The sequence below is a fragment of the Pelmatolapia mariae genome, linkage group LG9, assembly GCF_036321145.2.
Source record: "Pelmatolapia mariae isolate MD_Pm_ZW linkage group LG9, Pm_UMD_F_2, whole genome shotgun sequence".
Classification (NCBI taxonomy): domain Eukaryota; kingdom Metazoa; phylum Chordata; class Actinopteri; order Cichliformes; family Cichlidae; genus Pelmatolapia; species Pelmatolapia mariae.
This window is the reverse complement of record NC_086235.1, coordinates 5,203,128-5,225,591: the sequence shown is the minus strand read 5'-3', so window position 1 is coordinate 5,225,591 and position 22,464 is coordinate 5,203,128. Positions and strand designations below refer to the sequence as shown.

The window sequence follows — 22,464 nt, the reverse complement described above, 5'->3', positions numbered from 1 at the left end:
GGATCAGTTGGAAAAAATGAATCCAATTTTGCAGTTGGTCTAATGTCCATCACTGCTCACCAGGTCTATCAATTTCCCATTGCAGAGCCATGAGCTTCTCCAAGATCTTATCCATAATGCGGTCAATAAACACAGTCTGAGTACTCACGGCTTGCACATGATCTCAATGTGATATATAACTCAATACAATAACGTTTAAAGCTTATGAGATGAGATAAAGTGGCTCTATTCAGCTGAGGTGTAGTGTAAAGTGCAGTGCAATAAAATAGTCTAGTAACTCTGATGGTTCAGGTTAATATAAAGTATTAACGCTGATTCTCTCTTAGATGTGTTGCATTGCAGAGCTTTGCTTCATGGATGAAAATGGTGGTGAGAATAACATAGAGATTTCGTGGTTATTGAGACCTTTATAGTTAAGGGGGAAAAGCCAACTAAGCCGTCCTGAGAATTTCACCAAGGGGTGATTTACTTCTAACCAGTAACAAACACCAACAAGAATTTAGGCCTATCACACATGGAAACATGGTTCAGATCATTATGAATTTTCTTTTTGTTTTTAACAATTTTAAAACAAGAAATAAAATGGATGTTAACCATTTATGAAGGCTTGAAAACGTCAGCTGGTAACTGTGGCTGATCAGTGAGCCAGATGGTTAGCCAAAGAATTCACTACACCATTAATGAAGCATATGCGTAAGTTTAATAAGGAAGATCTGTAATCAGTAACCTGCCTGCTTCCCTGTGTGTTAAGCTCCTTGTCTGTTTTTAAAATCATTACCTCTTTCCCTGGAAATCTCAATAATGTCATTGTTACTTCATCTTCACTCCCAACATTCACGACTGGGATTCTGTTCTGCCAAGAATGATCATCAGGTTCATAAAATACAAGCAAAGACCGGCACAGCCTGCAGACTCCACACAGCTGGTCCTCTACACTCTGCTAAACTGGACTGAAGGACGATGTCTTCTGGTGGGTGTTTAGATTTTTTACACTGCATCAGTAAAATGTTTTGGTTTGGATAAAAAGAATTGCATAGCTAAGGGGAAATTAACCATGTGAGATACTGTTTTTACAGAAAGGAAGATTACAGTTGTTATCCTGGGAAGAGATGAAGCCTTGAAGAAAGCTCTAATAACCATCGTCCTTGGGAAAGATTTAGCTAAACTTTATAAAAGAATTCATAAAAAAACTGAGATTTATGAAGATGGTACATATGAAGTCACAGTTGCACCAAACATGCACATCCAATGTGACGACATCCAGTACTTATTTTTTTATTGTCAAAAAACTGACTTGTGTTTGTTGGTGGTGGAAGATGGGTTTTCATCTGAAGATGTGCAGAAGCAGATAGAACATCTGAGCAGGAAAACTGGAAAACCTACAGAAGAGTTTATAGTTTTGCTTCCACTGAGCTGTAAACGCAAAGTTTACCCATTCAGATTTTTTACAATGGAGCAGGTTTTCAGTGAACTGGCCAGACTGGCTGAACACAGAAGTGTAACACAAATGAGGAAAAGGTAAGGCTGAAAAATAATATAATGCTTTACAGTATGTTGTAAATATTGTGTACAAGGGAAGGGTTGCCTCAACATTAGAACAAAATATGGTTTTGTTTGTACTTTAGGTGCAGTGATCCTGTTACCCATTTTTCAACACCGTACACTGAGCTGAGAGGAGCAAGTAAATCATAATCCATACAACACCTTATGTTCAGAGAAAGTTCACTAAACGTTCATTGTTCAGAACTGTGTTCATGTATCTGAACTTACACCTCAACATGTCATCTATTATAATATGTATAACATAGTTTTTGTTATTCAGGTAAGCACACTGGCATCAAAGTGAACCTTGTTCTTCTGGGAATGTCTGGGAGTGGAAAGACCGCCAGTGGAAACACAATCCTTGGACAGAAAGTCTTTCTGTCTAAACCCAGCTCAAAGCCGATCACCACAGAGTGCCAGGTGGCAGAAACAAAGATAAAAGGTGTGCATGTGCGTGTGATTGATATTCCAGATATGTTTGATAATGACATTGGAGAATCAATTAAGAAAACAAATGCAGAAAGGTGCAAACAGCTCTGTGGGTTTGAACCCAGTGTGTATGTACTTGTGATGCATGTGAACAGATGGTGAGAGAGACATACTGACAAAGTTAGAAAAAGCCTTTTGGAGGAATGTTAATGAACAAACTGTCATCCTGTTCACTAAAGCAGATGACTTGTATCGTGATGGAAAACGACTGGAAGATCTTTTCCGTTATTGCCAACCTGATCTGAAGAAAATCATTGAAAAGTGTGGCAAAAGGTGTGTTCTCTTTGAAAACAAACAATCACACTCAGATCAAGTGGAAACGCTGTGGGACACAGTGTTCAGGGTGCTACAAAAACTGTAGGAGTTATAACTTCATGTATCAGATCGGTGGGGCAGGCTTTTTTAATTCTCTTAACTTTCTCACTTTGTAAACTGTGAAACAATCAGATTACTGCTTCATTCAATAAAGTGCTTCAGTGCATCCGGTGTCTCTTTGAATAATTTACTATACAAATTATTATAAGATACTTAGATACTCTCATATATTCATGTTAAATCAGAAGCAGGTAGCTAAGTGATAACTGTAAATGCTGCCCTTAATTGGATTGAACTGAAAAGTTTCCAAAAAACATTTAACAATGAAAGGAAGAGTTCAATACACGGATATCCATATACCAGAATGTAAAATGTAATGTAGTGAAAATCCATAAAACAGAAATAATATTTTATTACTTTTAGTATGGACCTAGATGTGTATCCAGATGCAGCGCCACTTCATCAGTCAGTAACTGCTGTTATATCGCCATCTACTGGACAATTGATGTGTAAACTCAGAGCAGCTAAACCCAGTTCAAAGCCACCCATATGGAAAAGAAATAGTAAAATCTTATATGTTGTTACTCATGAAAGTGGCTACTTTCATGAGTAAATCATATAAGGCTTACATGATTTACTGAAAGTGGCCACTTTCTCATTACTTTCATATATTGTTTTAGTAAGTATCCAAAACATACAAGTTTCATTATATAATTTTTCAAGGGATCTTATATCTGTTTTCACTCTTGTATGCGTTTCACACAAGACAGATACAAACTTTATAAGATTTATATATATCTTTTCCATATGGGCAATCACCACTGACGTAGAGCTATAATTGGCATGAATAAAATTAGTGAAATATATTTCACTAAATCATTTATATATCCATCAAATCGCTAGTTTCCCTCTTTACCTGAGGAGACGACCTGATACCAACCTGATCCTAAAGAAATAATTCAAAGCCGTGGCTGCAGGTGTGTTTTTGAACAGCAGCTCAGGCTCATATGAGGATGGACACAATGACCAGGATGATCCAAGAAGGGCAGAATTTATAATTTCATGTGTCAGATCAGAGCAATAAAGTGGTTAGAAATAATTTACTGTCTAAAGATAAAAATTCATGATTCATAAAGCGGTCATAGTCAAAGCTAAAGGAATACTTGGCTCAGTAGACCTCTGAGTCAGGGGTTGTTCTTTCTTTACAGAGGGGTTTTTTAATAGCACTATCCATGCCAACCGAAGTCTTCTAAATGACTTCGCACTTTCAGAAAGACAACCATTGTAATGCAATTTATTCTCCAACATTGTGTAATCTATTATTATAAATGTAAATGTTAGTAGGAAATGGTCAGGCAAAAATGTAAATGATGAGTCTGCTCACTTACATTGTAAGAGGAGCCAGTTGAGTCTAGTAGTACTTTAAGTTGACTCCTATGATTTTGGGGGGAATATAAATAAAACTGAACTGAACTGAATTTAATGTTTTGAGGCGTTCAACCATTTTAAATGACGTGGTGATCTTACAGCTCTACACAAGCAGAAAAGTATAAAGTAAAAACAAAATGGATCCATTCAGCAGCTTCAACGATGGATCCTGCATTCAAATAAGAAAATATAATGACAGAAAACATTTAGTAAATGTTTTTTATCTGCACTGCATGTTGTGGGAATTACTGTTTGATTTATTCTGACAATTTACTTTAATTCAGAAAATTTAAGTAAGAATTCAGAAAAAATGGTTTCATGTCAAGATCACTGAGCGGGAAGTAAAGCTGTCACACGTTTCAATAAGAAAATATTCCCCTGAGATGCTCTGGATGCCTCTGTTGGACACAATCAGCCTGTGACTAAACAGCCAGCTCAGCTAAGTAAGATCTTTAATATTTAAATACCACTCTCTTATCTCCATCATGAGAGTCCAAAAGGAACAAGGATGCTGCTGTAAGGCTGGAACAAATCTGACAGAAAGTTGGATACTGATGTGGAAATACCTGTAACACTTGTAGGTTGAAACCCACTGGTGTCTTCGGTGCATGTTTCCAGTGACACTTGTGTTGATGAGCTTGTAATGAATCACAAACATCCAGAAAGGTTTGATAGAAGGAAATGTTCTTAAAGAAAAGAAAGCAGGAAGTTTCCTGTTTTTAATCAACGGTTCAGTGCTTCTGTGTCATTGTCACTTCAAGACTTTAAAACAAGTTTAACTGAACACATTCCAACCTGACGTAGCTGCATCACAACTCTGCATAGAATATGAAATAAAAACAGAAACTCACTTTCTGCATCATCTTAGGCTTCTCCTCTGCTTCTCATATTTTTTCCTTCAGTTGTTGTCGTCAATCTTCAGGCCTGGCTTTAATAAAGTTCCAGGTCCGGATGGTTTTCCAGCACTTTTGTAAAGAATTGTGTCCAACACTAACAGCCACTATTTTTCAGAATTACTCAAATTCAAAGTGATCACACAGCAATTCCAAACGTCAACTCTGCCAGCATTACCTAAACCAGCCAAAGACCCTACACTCCCATCCAGCTATTGCTTCACTGACCTAAAAAATACTTAGAAGAGTCCTTACCAGAAGACTAGAAAAAGGGTAGACACTCAGCCAATAGTACACACAGACTAGTACATGTAATATTACTGTAGTAATACTGTTCCATCAACAGATTAGAAACCACTGTTATTTCTTTGATAAAAAATTTAGGATATTTCCTCCCAACAAACCTTCCTGAACCTTTGTGATTCATCATGATCTTATCAACACAAGTATCAGTGAAAAACGTCTCACAACAACATCCTTGTTCCTTTCTAAGAAAATGTGAGTAGTAATACGTAGGCACTTTTGTTGCGGTGCGGGTTCATGTGCGTCCGTGTACGCCTGCACCTACCCCTGTACAAGGCACTTTTGCTAGTTCATGTGAGTCCCTGGGTTCATTAGGGTTCATATGGTTTACCCATGTATTAATTTAATCAATCAATTATGTTTTAATGAAACTACTTTTTATGGATTCTGCATGTGTCTCAGCAACAGTTATACAGGCATATGTGCTCTTAAAAGTAATGCGTTGTTTTACCGATGCCTTGACAACCCTGAAATGGCGATCTGACTTTTTACATTTATCTACAACTGGTCAAAAAAATGTGTTTCCAAATCCTGGCTGGTAACAATGTCTCACCAGTCATTTTATTTTAAAAATGTAATTGATTTAATTTAACCACACCTCATTTTATTCATTTTATTTTAAGAAATAAATGAATAAACGGTTCTAATAGGACTTTCTTCTGTATGGGAAAATTCGTGTTTCATGAATGTTCATAAGAGTTTAAAAATCTGAATTTCGGGATCGTGATCAATAGGTAGACAGAGCACGTCAGTTTTTAAACAGAGTACACATTTAGCCTGTAGAAATAAAACGCTGTTGCGTTGGTGACACACAAACGTGTGTGTGATATTTTAAACGATATTAAAAAAACACTCTTAAGGGTGGTGATACTTACAGTACTTGCTGGTGAAACTTCTAATTGTATATTATATATTAATAGTATTGCATATTAATGAGTGATTTATCCCATTGTACATTCGAAATGAGGTAAAGTAGTGCTGTGTTTTTTTTAAGTTTTCAGTGTTTTTGTTTTTCCATCAGTCCGACAGTGGAGGGGTTTTGCTTTTTTCAGAGGGGTCACAGGGGCCTATGAGTGAGTGTCTGTATTCAGCCTGTCAAACCTGGCATACAAGGTGTTGTAGCTGTTTGTCATCATATTTTCAAAAGTTCATGTGTGTGTGTTTGTGTGGGAACAATGCCAAGCTGAGATGCTCATTTGAAGAAAATAGTTCACAAAATAGAAATAAATGAGTTCACATGTGCAGCAGACTTCAGAGGTTTTTTTAAATCAAAGATTAAAGCCATAACATGTCTTTAATGATCATAGAGGACGAGTCTTCACCTGAACCTGTGCAGCCACAGAAAGAAGATCTGAGTGAGATCACAGAGAAAGCTTCAGCAGAAATGACAGACCACCCTGATCAAGAAGAAAATCAGATCCAGTCCAACAACACTGTCTGTGTCTGTGTCAACAAGTCTGTGTCCAAAAAATTAGGAATTTCATCCGTTTTGTTTTGTTTTTCACAACACACTCGGTGTGTAATGATCAGACAATCACTGATTGACTGACATATGTAAAAAGGATTTTGATTTTTAAATATCTTTTCACAAGTGAGCCTGTTATGAAATAAAATTTCTCAAATGTATATAGAAGTGCACTGACAATGATGTTCCTGGTGTGAGAGCTACAATGCTACTGAGTAAAGCTGTAATACGACTGCTTTTGAGCAGGTTGAGCTGATTTTAAATACTTAATATTCTGTCAGAATCAGAGATCCACTCAGAGTTCATCTGCATTATGTTTTAAATAATCTATGGCTTCAAAAATTATGAATAAATATATCAATAAATTACACTTAAATCAGTTATGTTATTTCTAGCAGAGGTGCAGGCAATAGGCCTCAGTGGGTGAAATAATTATTTGATGCCCTGCTGAATTTACAAGTTTGCTCACTTTCAAAAAATGTAAAAGTTTCTAATTTTTATGGTATTTTTATTTTAATGGAGAAAGACAGAATATCAACCAAACGTCCAGAAAATCCATATTAAAGTTATAAGAATGTAGTCTTAAAGTGGAATGGGACGAAACAGTTTGTTTCAAATGCAAGAGGACAGATTGTTATGAAATATGAATCATACAAAGCTGCTCTCTTTTAGTTCAGGGCTGCACCACATGAACCTAATGGAAGTGTTTTTTTGTCAAAATACAAACAAAATTAAATAAACAGGAAGCTGACAGAAAGAATCATTAACTCAGTTTTAGTTTTGTGTCTTCATTTTCCTCTATCAGTTTAAGTTGATCACTTTTGTGCTGAAACACTGAGTTTTATGAGCTAGCCACTGTCCCAGTAGTCATAGGGGGACTGACCAACCTGTGCACAGCCTGGATTGATTACAAGAAGGCCTATGACTCAGTGCCCCACAGCTGGATACTGGAATGCCTAGAATTGTACAAGATCAACAGGACCCTAAGAGCCTTCATCAGGAACTCAATGGGGATGTGGCGTACAACACTAGAGGCCAACTCCAAGCCCATAGCACAAGTCACCATCAAGTGCGATCTACCAAGGAGATGCTCTGTCCCCACTGCTGTTCTGCATAGGCCTGAACCCCCTCAGTGAGATCATTAACAAGACTGGCTACGGATACCGACTACGAAACGGAGCGGTTGTCAGCCACCTCCTGTACATGGATGACATCAAGCTGTATGCCAAGAGTGAACGAGACATTGATTCACTGATCCACACTACCAGGATATACAGCAATGACATCGGGATGTCATTCGGGCTGGAGAAGTGTAGTCGGATGATAACAAAGAGAGGGAAGGTAGTCAAAACTGAGGGGATCGAGCTACCAGAAGGCAACATTGCAGACATAGAGGACAGTTACAAGTACCTGGGGATCCCGCAGGCAAATGGGAACCATGAAGAGGCCGCTAGGAAAGCTGCAACCACCAAGTACCTGCAGAGGGTCAGGCAAGTCCCGAGGAGTCAGCTGAACGGTAAGAACAAGATCCGGGCCATCAACACCTACGCCCTGCCCGTGATCAGGTACCCAGCTGGGGTAATAGGCTGGCCAAAGGAGGAGATAGAAGCCACTGACATAAAGACAAGAAAGCTCCTGACCATGCATGGAGTCCAGTCCAGCACCCTGAGGCTGTACGCTAAGCGGAAGGAAGGAGGCCAGGGACTGGTGAGTGTCAGCAACACAGTCCAGGATGAGACAAACGAAGATGGCCCCAATTGACAGCGTGCTCAGTGAATACCTCAGGCAGCAGAAACCCAAGAAAGAGGAGGAAGGCGAGGAACCATCATGGAAGGACAGGCCCCTGCACGGTATGTACCACCGGCAGATAGCGGAGGTGGCTGATATCCAGAAATCCTACCAGTGGCTGGACAAAGCTGGACTGAAAGACAGCACAGAGGCACTAATCATGGCAGCACAGGAACAAGCACTGAGCACAAGATCCATAGAGGCTGGGGTCTATCACACCAGGCAAGACCCCAGGTGCAGGCTGTGTAAAGATGCCCCAGAGACAATCCAGCACATAACAGCAGGGTGCAAGATGCTAGCAGGCAAGGCATACATGGAACGCCATAACCAAGTGGCCAGCATAGTGTACAGGAACATCTGTGCCGAGTATAACCGAGCTAAGATCCTGTGGGACTTCCAGATACAGACGGACAAAATGGTGGTGGCTAACCAACCGGACATAGTGGTGGTAGACAAACAGAAGAAGACGGCCGTAGTGATCGATGTAGCGGTTCCTAATGACAGCAACAACAGGAAGAAGGAACACGAGAAGCTAGAGAAATACCAAGGGCTCAGAGAAGAGCTCGAGAGGATGTGGAGGGTGAAGGTAACGGTGGTCCCCGTGGTAATCGGAGCACTAGGTGCGGTGACTCCCAAGCTAGGCGAGTGGCTCCAGCAGATCCCGGGAACAACATCGGAGATCTCTGTCCAGAAGAGCGCAGTCCTGGGAACAGCTAAGATACTGCGCAGGACCCTCAAGCTCCCAGGCCTCTGGTAGAGGACCCGAGCTTGTAGGATTGACCGCCTGCAGGGGGGAGCGGGGAATTATATATATATATATATATATTCAAAACCGACGTCTGGATTTGTTTGTGACAGCGTCTGTGTTAAATGTAAAGCCACGTCCGAAGTTCACTCCGACGCCTCTGTCTCTCTAAGTGGAGGGATAGTAACTGCGTCTAGTTTTATCTTTATTCGTTTATTTTCGTTTCACCCAGTGTTTTCACCAGCCCCAATGCAGACGGATATATTTGCAGGACCATGAATTACAGTTTGCCAACACCAGCGCAAAATTGCCTTTTAGCATCAAAAAGCTGCTGTTCTCTAAGTTCTGCTGCATTTGCTAGGATGGCTTACTGAACTGTCTGCCGGGAGTTGTCCTTTGGGTGAAACTGGCACTGCAGAGCTCAGGTGGCAGCCTTACTTTGACTGGTTAATGCTGTTTGTTTTGTGTGTTTTATTTTAGTCTTTTAGTCGATATGTGTTTGTATACATGTATTTATCGTAAAATAAAATAGAAATCTTTGTATTATTGTAGAGTCTTTACAACATAAAGCACTGTTGATGTGATTTGGCGCTTTGTAAATAAAATTAAATTTTGAATTATACTGAATTTGAGTGTTTTTATTTGATGTATGATTGTTAAGCATTTGGTCTTATCAAGTGAAAAAAACAGTCTTTACTTTACAGTTATGACTGAGTATCCATATTTGTGAAGCTCTTGTGAGCAATTATCTTATTTCATCTTTTTAGTTGCTGGATTTGGCGACAGAAGGACGAGCCAGTAGGAGTCAGACCTCCCTCGAAGTGGGTTCCTCTTTCCAGATTTTTTCACAGTACAGTGTGAAGCTGATGTGTACTGTTTCTTTTCCTACCTCTTCATTAGGGCCTTTGGCTACTACTAAGTCCATCCCAAAATCTTTTTTCTTTTGATTTACTGAAACTGTTCTCTGATCCGTTTATAGGTTAAAGATGGCGACATGCAGAGATGACGAGTGGGCAAAAAACGTATGTCACTGTATAATTCTTATATAAATCATGTTCACTGAGAGAGACGCTGTCCTCTTAACATTCTGCATTTAATGTAAATCAATAATTAGTAGTGGCCTATTGTAGCTGACAGTATTTCAGCAACATCCTCATTTTTTTTAAGATGTGGTCACTTTCTCAATTATGGAAATTTTTTCTAGGCAACATTTCTTGAGTGGCAGATATAATAAGCATAGATCTAGGCATGAGGGGGTGGCTGGGGGGAGGCTTCAGTGCAGTGTGCAGCAGCTCCTGAGTGGGGAAATCCCCCTAAAATTCATCCAAAAGCAGTAGTGACTGAGCATTACAAAGATCTATAAATTAAGTGAAGGGTAGAGATGAAGATCAGGGTGATGTAATCTGACCAACCTCAATGATGACGAGATAAACTCTTAGAAACTCTCTCCAGTGACTGAAACGGGATGTCCGACACTGGAGGCCTTCAGTGTGTAGAAACACCTGAGATAATCCAGTAGTTGAGCAGCTGGAACCCATGAATAGTTTTGCAAAATAACTGATGGTGCTAAGATGAGATTTAATTGTGGGGATTTTGATAGAAAGGGATAAATGTGTGTGTATGATTGGATGGGAGGTGTAGTTTGAAGTGGGAATGCATGGAACAAAATGAATTCCAAGTGGAAAGGGTGCTGGTACCATGGGCTGTTAATGATGGCGTCTTGAGATAGGTTGATGCTGGACTTTAAATTTGTTTAAATATGATGTTGCTGAAAATGGAGCTACTGTTGTAAAATCTGCCTCTGCATGAGGAACCAAGGTTCTGAATGTGTGGAGACAAAACAAGGAGTCAGGAACAGTATGGTGGCTTGGATTGTGTCCTGCTCTGTGTGAGGATTGGTGAGTGACCAACTGTCATGTACGACTATGAATGAAGGAGATGAAGGATGGGGAGTTTCTTTAGCCCCTTTTAATTATGTCAAAAAACAATTTTTTGTTGTTTTTTGTTGTTTTGTATTTGTTTGTTTTGTTTTGTTTTGTTTTTTTTTGGGGGGGGGGGGGGGGGGGGGTACCTGGGTTAGAGCAGGTGAGAAAAGCAAGAAGAGAATTCAGGGTTTGTGCACAGGGTGAAGTTCAGGCGTTCTAAAAATGAGAACAAACAGTCTGCAGTGTGGGAAGGCATATTATAGTTATACACCTGTTATGAGGAGTAACAGGAGTGGTCTTGCTCCCATCGCCAATTAAATTCTTAACATAATTTGTTAAAGATCTCATGACTTTCCATTTTGCCTTTCAGACATACCCTGTGACTAAACAATCCAAGTCTAATCGCATCGCCCTGATGATCAATAATATAAAGTTTCATAACGACAGCTCAGACAGACATGGAGCTGAGAAAGAGGACCGGGTCATGTTCAACCTGCTCCAAAGTCTGGGATACCAGGTGGTACGTTATAATAACTTGACTGAAAAGGTAAATTTTTACTGGCAGAAAACATTTATTCACTTTCGCTGTCAGTTTTTTAAATTGATTGAATAACCCGTGATGATATCTTGTTCCCACAGCAGATTGATGATGCTCTTACTCAGTTCTCGCAGCATAGAAAACTCACCCACACAGACAGTGTGTTTGTGACCATCATGTCTCATGGAGACATGGGAATTATCTCTGGCACTGACAGTAAGGAGTTTGAAACTGAGAAAATTTTCCAGCACTTAAATGCAAAGAACTGTCCAGCACTGGTGAACAAACCCAAGATCATCATCATTCAGGCCTGCAGAGGAGGTAATTCTCATCTGTCTTCACATACTCGATACAACACATACATATATTTACTGTCCAGCATAACTGCTGATATGGACGCAGACCTCCTGAAGATGAAAATATAAACTTTAGTCACAAGTATATGGGCTCAAAATGTGGTCATAAATATTTTGTACTTGTAAATCAGTTTTGTATGTGTAAAAAGAATTTGTGTGTGCGTAAAAAAGATTTGTATGTGTAAAAAAGATTTGTATGTGTAAAAAAGATTTGTGTGTGTGTAAAAAAGATTTGTATGTGTAAAAAAGATTTGTATGTGTAAAAAAGATTTGTGTGTGCGTAAAAAAGATTTGTATGTGTAAAAAAGATTTGTGTGTGTGTAAAAAAGATTTGTGTGTGTGTAAAAAAGATTTGTGTGTGTGTAAAAAAGATTTGTATGTGTAAAAAAGATTTGTATGTGTAAAAAAGATTTGTGTGTGCGTAAAAAAGATTTGTATGTGTAAAAAAGATTTGTATGTGTAAAAAAGATTTGTGTGTGCGTAAAAAAGATTTGTATGTGTAAAAAAGATTTGTGTGTGTGTAAAAAAGATTTGTGTGTGTGTAAAAAAGATTTGTGTGTGTGTAAAAAAGATTTGTATGTGTAAAAAAGATTTGTATGTGTAAAAAAGATTTGTGTGTGCGTAAAAAAGATTTGTATGTGTAAAAAAGATTTGTATGTGTAAAAAAGATTTGTGTGTGCGTAAAAAAGATTTGTGTGTGCGTAAAAAAGATTTGTGTGTGTGTAAAAAAGATTTGTGTGTGGACTTTGCCAAAAAACCCTGCAAGTTACAAGTACGGATTTTGACCCTATTTTTCTTCCTTTCATCTGATTGGTCAATGTCATGTCAATCACAAATGTAACAATCCAATCAGAGAACAGATGGGTTTGGCTGTCGGAGGGGCACTTTTTTTGAACTGCAGGTCTTTGAAGGGAATAAATGCCCTTTTACATGCCAACCCAGCGTTTTCCTTCATCACCACGAAGGAAAACAGTCTGTGGTCTGAGTTTGGTGATTTTTGTGTCACAGGTCTACGTGCTTAATACAGGGACTTCCACAGCCTTTTCAACAGCGCTGCGGACCGCGGGGGGGGGGGGCAGTGTTTTGGAAATGACAGTCTTCATTACAAAGCTTTCTTCGTTATGAATTAGCATACATGTTTTTATTGAACATTTGAAGAACTAGCAAACCCCCCCCCCCGAAACTCTTGTAGAGGACATAAAGTCAGAGATAGAAACGACAAGGAGCAGGTGCATCTAGTACAGGTAGAGCTGCTGCAAAAACCCACAGAGCCCAGCAGCCAGTGCAACAAATTCTGGATCCTTTGCTTTTAGTTAGCAGTTAGCATTAGCAGCACATCCTGCGTCCGATGTGAAAGGACTTTTATGCTGCGCACTGTGACTCACAGCAATGGTCCCGGGTCAGTCCTGACTTTGTGTTAAACTAATCCTAAAGTAATGATGGTATTTCTAATCACTGACATACCACAACTTTATCCTTTCAACAGCTGCTGAAAGTTAGGGGACCTAGCTGCTATCGGATATTTATATAGAGATCCTCCAGCTTCAAACTGTATCACCCTTCAAGGGCCTGCAGTTCAAAAAAGCGCCCCTCCAACAGCCAAACCCATCTGTTCTCTGATTGGATTGTTACATTTGTGATTGACATGACATTGACCAATCAGATGAAAGGAAGAAAAATAGGGTCAAAATCCGTACTTGTAACTTGCAGGGGTTTTTTGGCAAAGTCCACACACAAATCTTTTTTACACACACACAAATCTTTTTTACGCACACACAAATATTTTTTACACACACACAAATCTTTTTTACACATACAAATCTTTTTTACACATACAAATCTTTTTTACACATACAAATCTTTTTTACGCACACACAAATTCTTTTTACACATACAAAACTGATTTACAAGTACAAAATATTTATGACCACATTTTGAGCCCATACAAGTAAGTCTGTGTGTTCCTTGTTTCAGCTCAGAAAGGATCGCTGTATTTACCGCTCCAACAGTCTGTGCCCACAGATAATATCAGCGCTCTATCAAAAAACTTTACCAGAAATGCCAGAGTTCACATCGAAAAGGACTTCATCTGTTTTAATTCCAGCACTCCTTGTAAGTTTTCCTGCTTCCTGTAACAAATAATTTTCAATAAACTGCAGTTAATAATCTGTTACTGTCTGTTTGTTTGCAGACACAGTTTCATACAGATCAACATCAGATGGTTCTTTTTTTATCCAAACACTCGCTTATGTGTTCAACAAATGGAGCCACGAGTATGACATTGAGGACCTGTTCAAAAAAGTAAGTCTGATGACTGGAAAAAACACGTATTATGCACACTCTTAACTAACTGAAGCCTTTCATTGAAGTACCAAATAAACACATTGATACTCTCTTTTTGGCCAGACACATAGCAGCACTTCTGCTATAATTTTGTTCATATTTAACAAAATAAAAATGCAGACATAAGTGTACATATTAGTTTTTGACTGCTAGTGAAAACTGTTTTCTTTTTGTTTGTACTCTCTTGTTACCTCAGCCAGGTCTGCGCCTCCAAACAGTAGTAAAGGGACCTCTGGCTAATACATTGGGTTCTGTGTCGGGCTCACAGCCAAAAACTAGCTTTATTGTCTGGGTCAACTTTGCTAGTGAGAGACAGAGAGAGGCGTTGAAAGGCTGCTCCAACTGAACCAACCATATGTCGTGGGGTCCTCGCCTAAACTTCTCCCGAACAAATGCAGGCGTAGTCAGGAAGCGTTCAGTGTGGATAATTTATTCTGCCGGCCTCCCAGGTGCACATAAGATTATTTACAAAAAAAAAATAAACAACTAACTTAATTCAAAACAAAACAAAAATCTATATACAAAACACAAGCGGCTGAGCCAGTCTGCATGTTACCCTCACTGTAACATTTCACAGAATGCCCAAGTAGGCCCTGACAGCCTCCTTTTATACCCCATTCCCCCACCCATTGTCATCCCTTTATCATTTCTTTCCCCAAAACACTAATTTTTCCTCAGCTTATTTCCAGCTGTATTTCTACAATACATATATGGCCACTTCCAGACAGCCTACAGTGTTTCACAATAACAAAAAAGACAAACAAAAATAATGCAGTTCATGTGACCTTTCCAAGCACACGCGAACCCACTATTTGAACCCCAGAACACCATACCATCGGCTTGCATAACCACTCGCATAATCGCCGATCACGGAGTGTCTACGTGACCGGCTTTATTAAAGGTAAGCAAAAAAAATAAAAAATAAATATGTTGGCCACCCTCTGTGCCGCTCAAAATATACCTCTCACCCCTTTTTGTTTATTTGCCCGGTGTTGTGGAAATTTCTTAACAAAGCCTGCAGACACGATGAGCGGTTAAAAACCCAACACTTTATTTCCCATGCATGAGGAGAGACGTCAGTCAGGGGGCACTGAAAGTAGTCTCTGACAATGAACAGTTCAGGTCCCTTTTATACACAGTCACAGAACAAAGGCTTTTACAGTTGCAGTTCACACCTTGGCTCTAAACAGAAAACTCTCTATCACCTGTGTGAATCTCCCCCACTCTGGGGTCAAGTCTTTCTGTGTGAGCTTCCGTCTCCTGGGAGACATTCACCAGTTTCTCACCGTCTGTTTCCCGGCGTGAATGAGGTGTGAACCAGACATGCTAAACTAAGTAACATGAAAGCAAGACAATACATTAAAGGACAATACACTAAAGAGAAATCCCACAACAGTTCCCACCCTCTTGATTGCATCTCAATCACTAGTACCAAGGATTTCTCTTCCTAACATTCTGTTAATTACATCAGCAATATTGCACACTCAAAAGGTTTCACAATATGCATCATTCTTACAGTGTCAGGAAAATAATTTCACTCATCACAATCATCCTCGCTCTTGCTATCATCATTGTAATCTCCAGCTTGCAACAGGGGAAGGTACAATTTTCGGGAACTCACTTCTGCTTGTGACCTTTACATTGCACAGATCAAAAATGACAGTCTGGGGGATCGAATACACATAGTGTAGTCGAATGTGTCCATCATGCTCAATCGAGCATTTTCTCTCATCTCGTGGGTTGCTCCTTCTGTTGCACGAACCTCCTTGGATGTTGGTATGGTGCCCAGCCGCTGATCTCTCCAGAGGCTCCACCAGAGGGCAACCATCAGCCCACTGAAGAGCATCAGAGCTACCCCAGTGATTAGGTGCTTTCTGGCTTGTCGCATTGTTGCAGGTAGAGGGTAGACTGCCTGCTACCTGAATGAAGTGTGGGGATTATTCTGCCCCGTTTGTCTTTTCTAGTTGCTCCTCCGTTCTGGGTGGTTCACCTCCAAACAGCTTGGAGTGGCTGGCGTGGATCCAAGTAACTCGTTCTCCAACTTTCACCGCTGTTTGTGTGGTCAGTAGGACTAGGAATGGGCCCAGCCACCGCTTTGCCTTCCAGTGTCTCCTCCTGAAATCCTTCACTAGCACCCAGTTCCCTGGTTTGAACGGGTGCAGGGGTCCTTCTGCTGGCCTGGGCAGGGCTGCTTTCACTGCTCGGTGTACCTGCGAGAGAGTCCTCGAGAGATTTTGACAGTACACAATCATTTCGCTGTTGCACAACTCTGTGGACATGCCAGTCCATTTGGGGGGTTCTGCCCCCACTCTGGCAGGTCGTCCATGCAACACCTCATAAGGGCTGAGGTGTGCTGGAGGTCTGGTTCGTGTGCGCACATGCATCAGCACGAGGGGAAGTGCTTTTGGCCACGTGAGGCCACTTTCTTCACAGCACTTTACCAGCTTGGACTTTACGGAGCCGTTCATTCTCTCCACAGCACCTCCAGATTGTGGATGATATGCACAGTGTGTTTGCAATTTGAAACCTAGTTGCTTGCTGATCTCCTTCAATGCCTGGTTCACAAAGTGAGTACCATTATCACTTGTGATTTTCCCCGGGATACCCCACCTGGGAATGATTTCTGACAGGAGGGCTTTTGCTACTGCACTGCTGTCTGCACTTTTAGTGGGGAATGCTTCTACCCACTTAGAGAACATATCCACTACTACTAGACAATACTTCTTCCCTTCGGCTGGTGTCAATTCAATGAAATCCATCATTAGATGGTCAAAAGGCATGTCTGGTGGGGGATGTGCTGCAGTGTTTACCTGTACTGGGCGTCCCACATTGTTGGTCGCACAAATGAGACACTTTTTGCAATGCCTCTCAGCTGCTGTGGAAAACCCTTTGGTGAACCACAGTGATGTTACTGCTTGTAGCATCCCCCCTTTGGACACATGGTCTAACCCATGTGCCCATTTTAGAAACCAGGGGAAGAAGTGTTTAGGCAGACATGGGCAGCCGTCAGGAGAGCGCCAAACAGATTCGACCAGTGTGCAGCCATGTTTGCGCCAGAGAGTTTGCTCTGGCTGGGAGGCAAATGACTGTACAGCAGGAAGATCAGCGAGGTTAGGTGTGGACAGCGGTGCCAAGACAAGTTGGAAGGGTAGGCCTCCTTCGGCTGCTGCTTTGGCTGCTGCTTTGGCTGCTGCATCGGCGGCGGCATTTCCTTTGGAGACAGAATCAGTTTTACCTGTGTGTGCTGCACACTTCACTACAGCAATGCGAGCAGGCAGGAGGATGGCATCCAGCAGCGCTGCTACCTGGTTAGCATTGAGGATGGGCTTCCCATCAGATTTCAGGAACTTTCTGTGCCTCCACAAGGCGCCAAAATCATGCACCACACCGAACGCGTAGCGAGAGTCAGTGTAGATGGTGGCCGACTGACTCTTCGCAAGTTTACAGGCTTCTGTGAGCGCCACAAGTTCTGCAGTCTGTGCTGAGAAGTGTCTGGGCAATGAGCCTGAAACGAGAGTGGCATGATCAGAACACACAGCAAAACCCACTCGGTTAGTTCCACGTGAATCACGTGAGGAGGAGCCATCTACATATAACACTATGTCAGAGTTCTCGATGGGAACATCTAACAAGTCAATCCGAGGTGTACAAGTTTCACCCAATACAGCAGTGCAGCTGTGTGGTTCACCATCCTCTCGCGTGGGGAGAAGAGTGGCTGGGTTAAGTGTTGTGCATCGTTTCACTGTGATGTTGGGCATGTCAAGCAGTATGGAAGAGTACCTGAGCCAGCGAGCTGCAGAAAGGTGTGACGTTTTCTGCTCCAGCAAAATGAGAGAAACTGCATGGGGTACCTGCACTGTCAGAGGAGAGTACCCTACAATGTCACGTGAGGCGAGCACGGCCTTCTCACACGCAGCTACTGCTCGTAGGCATCCAGGCAGTCCTGCAGCTACTGGGTCAAGCTTGGAAGAGTAATAACCCACCGGGCGAAGTGAATCACGATGCTGCTGTAAAAGAACAGAAGACATGAAACCATTCTTTTCATCCACCATTTGTGTGTATGGTTTGGATGGGTCTGGAAGTGCTAAAACGGGCGCTGTTTGCAGCAGTTGTTTCAAGGAAGTGAAGGCAGCTTCAGCCTCTGGTGTCCAAGAAATGCGATCATTGGCTGACAGACTTGCACCATGAATGAGCGCAGTAAGTGGAGCCTCCACAGAGGAGTAGTGTGGAATGAAATTGCGGCAGTATGATGTGGTTCCTAGGAATGACATCATCTGTATTTTGGTGTGGGGTTTTGCAATGGTCATCACAGCTTCCACCCTCTTGGAGGAAATCTGGTGAGAGTTGTAAGAAATCACATGCCCTAAGAATGTGACTTGCTCTTTACAAAACTGTAGTTTTGACTTACTAGTCTTGTGGCCCTTGTGATGCAAATGTGTCAGTAAAGTGAGAGAATCTGCCAGACACTGCTTTTGTGTGGGTGCACACAGTAGCAGATCATCGACATATAGAGATTGACAGACCACGTGACTTTCGCGCATTGCATGCCGGTAACCCAAGGCAAAACAATCCAAGTACCGCATCAAATGCAAGCATTTGAAGCACCGCAAAACGTTCATTCTCCGGTTCCAATACCTTCTTGGTTTTTCTTTGCCACACAAAAAAGGATTGTACAAAACGAAGGAGAACAACGGCGGTCCGTACAAAGACAGACTCGACGAAAAGGCAAAGAAAAGATACGAGGAAAAAAATCAAAGGAGTGAAAGGGTCAGACCCTTACGAGCACACAGAGTAGACAAAAGACGTTAGTGTGCTGCCCACTTTCACCACGATCATATTTATAATTATATGGTTCTTGGAGTGAGTGCATACACTCATGAAGTTTAACTTCAGGTCACTGCAACAAGCCCAGGTACAGTTTACTGACAGATGGGTGCAGGACCTTGAAATGCACCGTGTAGAACGAAAGACCATCATACGTATCATAAGTTTACCAGTCTCACAAATCGTCCTCATAAATACACACTCATTCACCGTTTATTAATATAACCTTTGAGCTCAACAGTAATTAATTAGTAGTGGAAATGACTTCAGGTACGCATCACAGAAATGTAGCAGTGACAATAATATTGTATGCTGTAATCGCACTGGACAATTAGTGATACAAAACAACTGTTTTACCCTGTGAATAAAAGTATATGTTTTTGTCAATGTACCGTGGTGATAAACGCAATATTGTGTCAGGACAATTCACTATTTATGCACAATAAACAAAGGAGCATAGCGCGACAATTTCTGTTTAGCACCAGACTTGCTTGTAACCTACGTCACTAATTAAATATGAAAAATGACATATTAACTCCTACAAAACACTGACCTTTGTGGGAATGCTTGGAGCAGACTAACCTGTGAGCTGGAGTGTTCTGGACGTTATATTTGGTCTTTGAATGGCTGCAATCCAGGCCATCCGTCGCCTCTTTTTACTTCGGAAACATGGCTTGAACAATTTCTCCTTAACGACGTAATCCGATAACAACCGATCTCTTTACCCGTCGGCTTCCCGAGACTGTCATGCGACCGGCTATTGCAATTAACAATGCAACAGCTTCTTGCCATTTTTTGTTTCTTTTTATCGCTGTGTAACTTATTTCAATTGAAAGCCTGCGTGCGCTAGTACCTCTTGCCTTGGGTTCCCACAATCCTTTGCGGTTTTACCCCTCAATGATGTCACATTTTCAATCTCTATTGAAGTAACACTGTGCCTTGGGAGAGGATCAAGTCTGACAGGGAGTCTCTTAAGGCGGCATTGTAAATCGTGGGGGACTCACAGTAGCCTTGACACAACCGAGTGAATGTGTAAGCCTTTCCCTGGAACTCAAAAGCAAACCAGAACTGGCTATCTGGGTGAACTGGAACAGAGAAGAATGCATTAGTCAGGTCAGCAACAGTAAACCACATAGCATCAGATGGTATTTGGGACAAAATGGTGTGGGGGTTCGGAACCACGGGGGCTCTGGGGATCACAGCCTTGTTCACAGCTTGTAAGTCCTGCACAAACCGCCACTCAACAGGCTCATTTGGTCCTCTGATTTTCTGCACAGGGAATAGTGGAGTGCGAACCGGAGAGGTGGGGCATGGGATAATTACTCCAGCCTTTAACAGGGATTCAAACACAGGAGTAATCCCCTCTATGGCTTCCTGTTTCAGAGGATATTGTCTTTGGCATGGTCTAAAAGAGGACTTTGGAGTGATTACCACAGGCTCACAATCTTTAATTAGGCCCTCATCATACTTAGATGAGGCCCACAGGCCGTCAGGCACCTCTGTCAGCAGGGGGTGTGAGTTTAGAGGAGGTGTCGTTTGAAGCAGACAGTGTGAGACAGCTATGTTCACTAGCTCAACTGAGCGGACACAATGGACTGTATATGTCATGGTTTTTCTGTAGGCTTTCATTTCTCGAGAAAACAAAACTGTGGGATCCTCTGTAGGCTCCCAATCGCAAGCGCGGTAGCACCGGTGCATAAATTCTCCCATGTCTTCCCACTGGCAGCTGTGAGCTTTTGCCAGGGGAACATGTGGGATGGATGCATCCATAGTAAACATGTTTCTTTGCTCATCAGTGAGAGAAATCGCAAGCGCAGCAAATGTGGAGCTCCAAAGCATACATGTCACAGTTAGTAAATCATTTTTGGTTCTGTACCATTCTTCCTCATAGCTGTCATCAGGGCCATGCAGAGAAAAGTGAGACGTGCAACTCAACTCTCCAGGAGCCATAAAACAGACATCTGGAGGCATGCAGTTGCGAGTCGCTTGTATGAATTCTGTAACAAGCGGCCCCTCCTCCAGCTTCCACCCGTAAGCGAAAGCTGGAGTCACGGGGTTATATTTCACCATCATATAATCATAGTCAGATTGTGTGATTGTGATGCCATTATAGCAGGAGATTAAACTTATTTTCAGTTTGCACATCAAATCTCTGGCAAGCAAATTGACAGGGCACAGGTCTGACCACAGAAACTGGCGTGTGAATTTTCTACCCTGTCCGTCTACACAACACAGGGGTATGGTGAAATTTTCTCTCTGTATGGTTCCTGATGCGGACACAGAATGAGTGAACTTCTCACCCAGCACGGGCTGGGGTGATAGAGAATCTGAGCGTAGTACAGAGTGGGTGGCCCCGGAATCTACAAGAAATTCTACTTCCTGGTTACAAACTAACATTTTATACAAGGGCAGTGATTTATAAGGCGCGCTATTTAAATGTACATATGTACCAGCTGGTGACAAAGAAATGTGTTCTACATGCTCAAAAGTGTGATGTATTAAAGTGTGTGTGTCTGTGTGTAAAACACTTTCTACATCAATGGGTGCGTGTATGTGTGTGTGATTTTTACTTCCCTGTTCTGATGAGGTGGGCAAACCACAGCCTGAAGCGTACTCTGGCGTCCTTTCCCCCCGGTCTCAGTCCGCATGCACCCACCGCTGGCTCTGCGTTTGTTCACTTTGGCCATGATGCTGGTCGGGTCGGGGGCGACCTTGGTTAGGGCAATCCCGCTGCCAGTGTCCATGCTCGCCACAGACAAAGCAGGCGTCTGGGTCTACTCCCCACTGTTGTCGCTGTTGATCGTGTCCTCGATCACGCCTTCCTCCCCGGCCTCGGACGCGCCAGCTGCCTTTACTGTGAAAGCCACTCCGCGGGTTCGCTGCGGTCTTGTACAGCGTTAAGGCCGCGTTGTGGAGGTCGGCGCTCTGTTTTTCCTCTTTCTTGCTTTTTCTTTCGTCCAGGTGATTCTGAGCATGGCGGGCATGGCGTCGCAGTTCTGTTAGCCGAGGTTCATCTTCTCCCCCCACATATGAACGCCTCACCTCGGCTGCTACATCTGGTCTCAGTCCCCGGAAAATATGGCCGCACAGATGGTGCTCATATGTGGAGGCGGAGGTGCCCGTCATGTCATCTTTGGGTATTCCACCATTAACTTCAAACACAGTTGTCATGCGATGTATGAAATCGTCCACAGATTCATCCTTTCTTTGCTTGCAAGCCTGAATCTTTGCCATGTCCACCTTGTCCGGGAAAACCTCCTTTAGCTTATCCATTAGGTGGGTTACTGCAGTACAATATTCACGATTTTCTCCATGCTCATAGGTCAGGTGTCGTACCCTCAGCGTAGGATCAGGCAAGTGGGATGATATTCTCCTCAGGTCGCATGGTTTCAGCTTGCCTGCCACTGCGCGTCTAATTTCTTGACCCGTTGGATGATATTCTTGGCAGAAAATTAGGAGTTGCTCACTGAACCTTGCCCCCGACAGGAGAGGGTCAGGTAGATGGCTTGT

General features: G+C 42.1%; 1 pseudogene; it reads left to right on the top strand.

Moving 5' to 3' along the window:
• Positions 1 to 1,450: 1,450 nt before the first annotated feature.
• Positions 1,451 to 2,392, top strand: LOC134635064 (GTPase IMAP family member 8-like; annotated as a pseudogene).
• Positions 2,393 to 22,464: the final 20,072 nt, after the last annotated feature.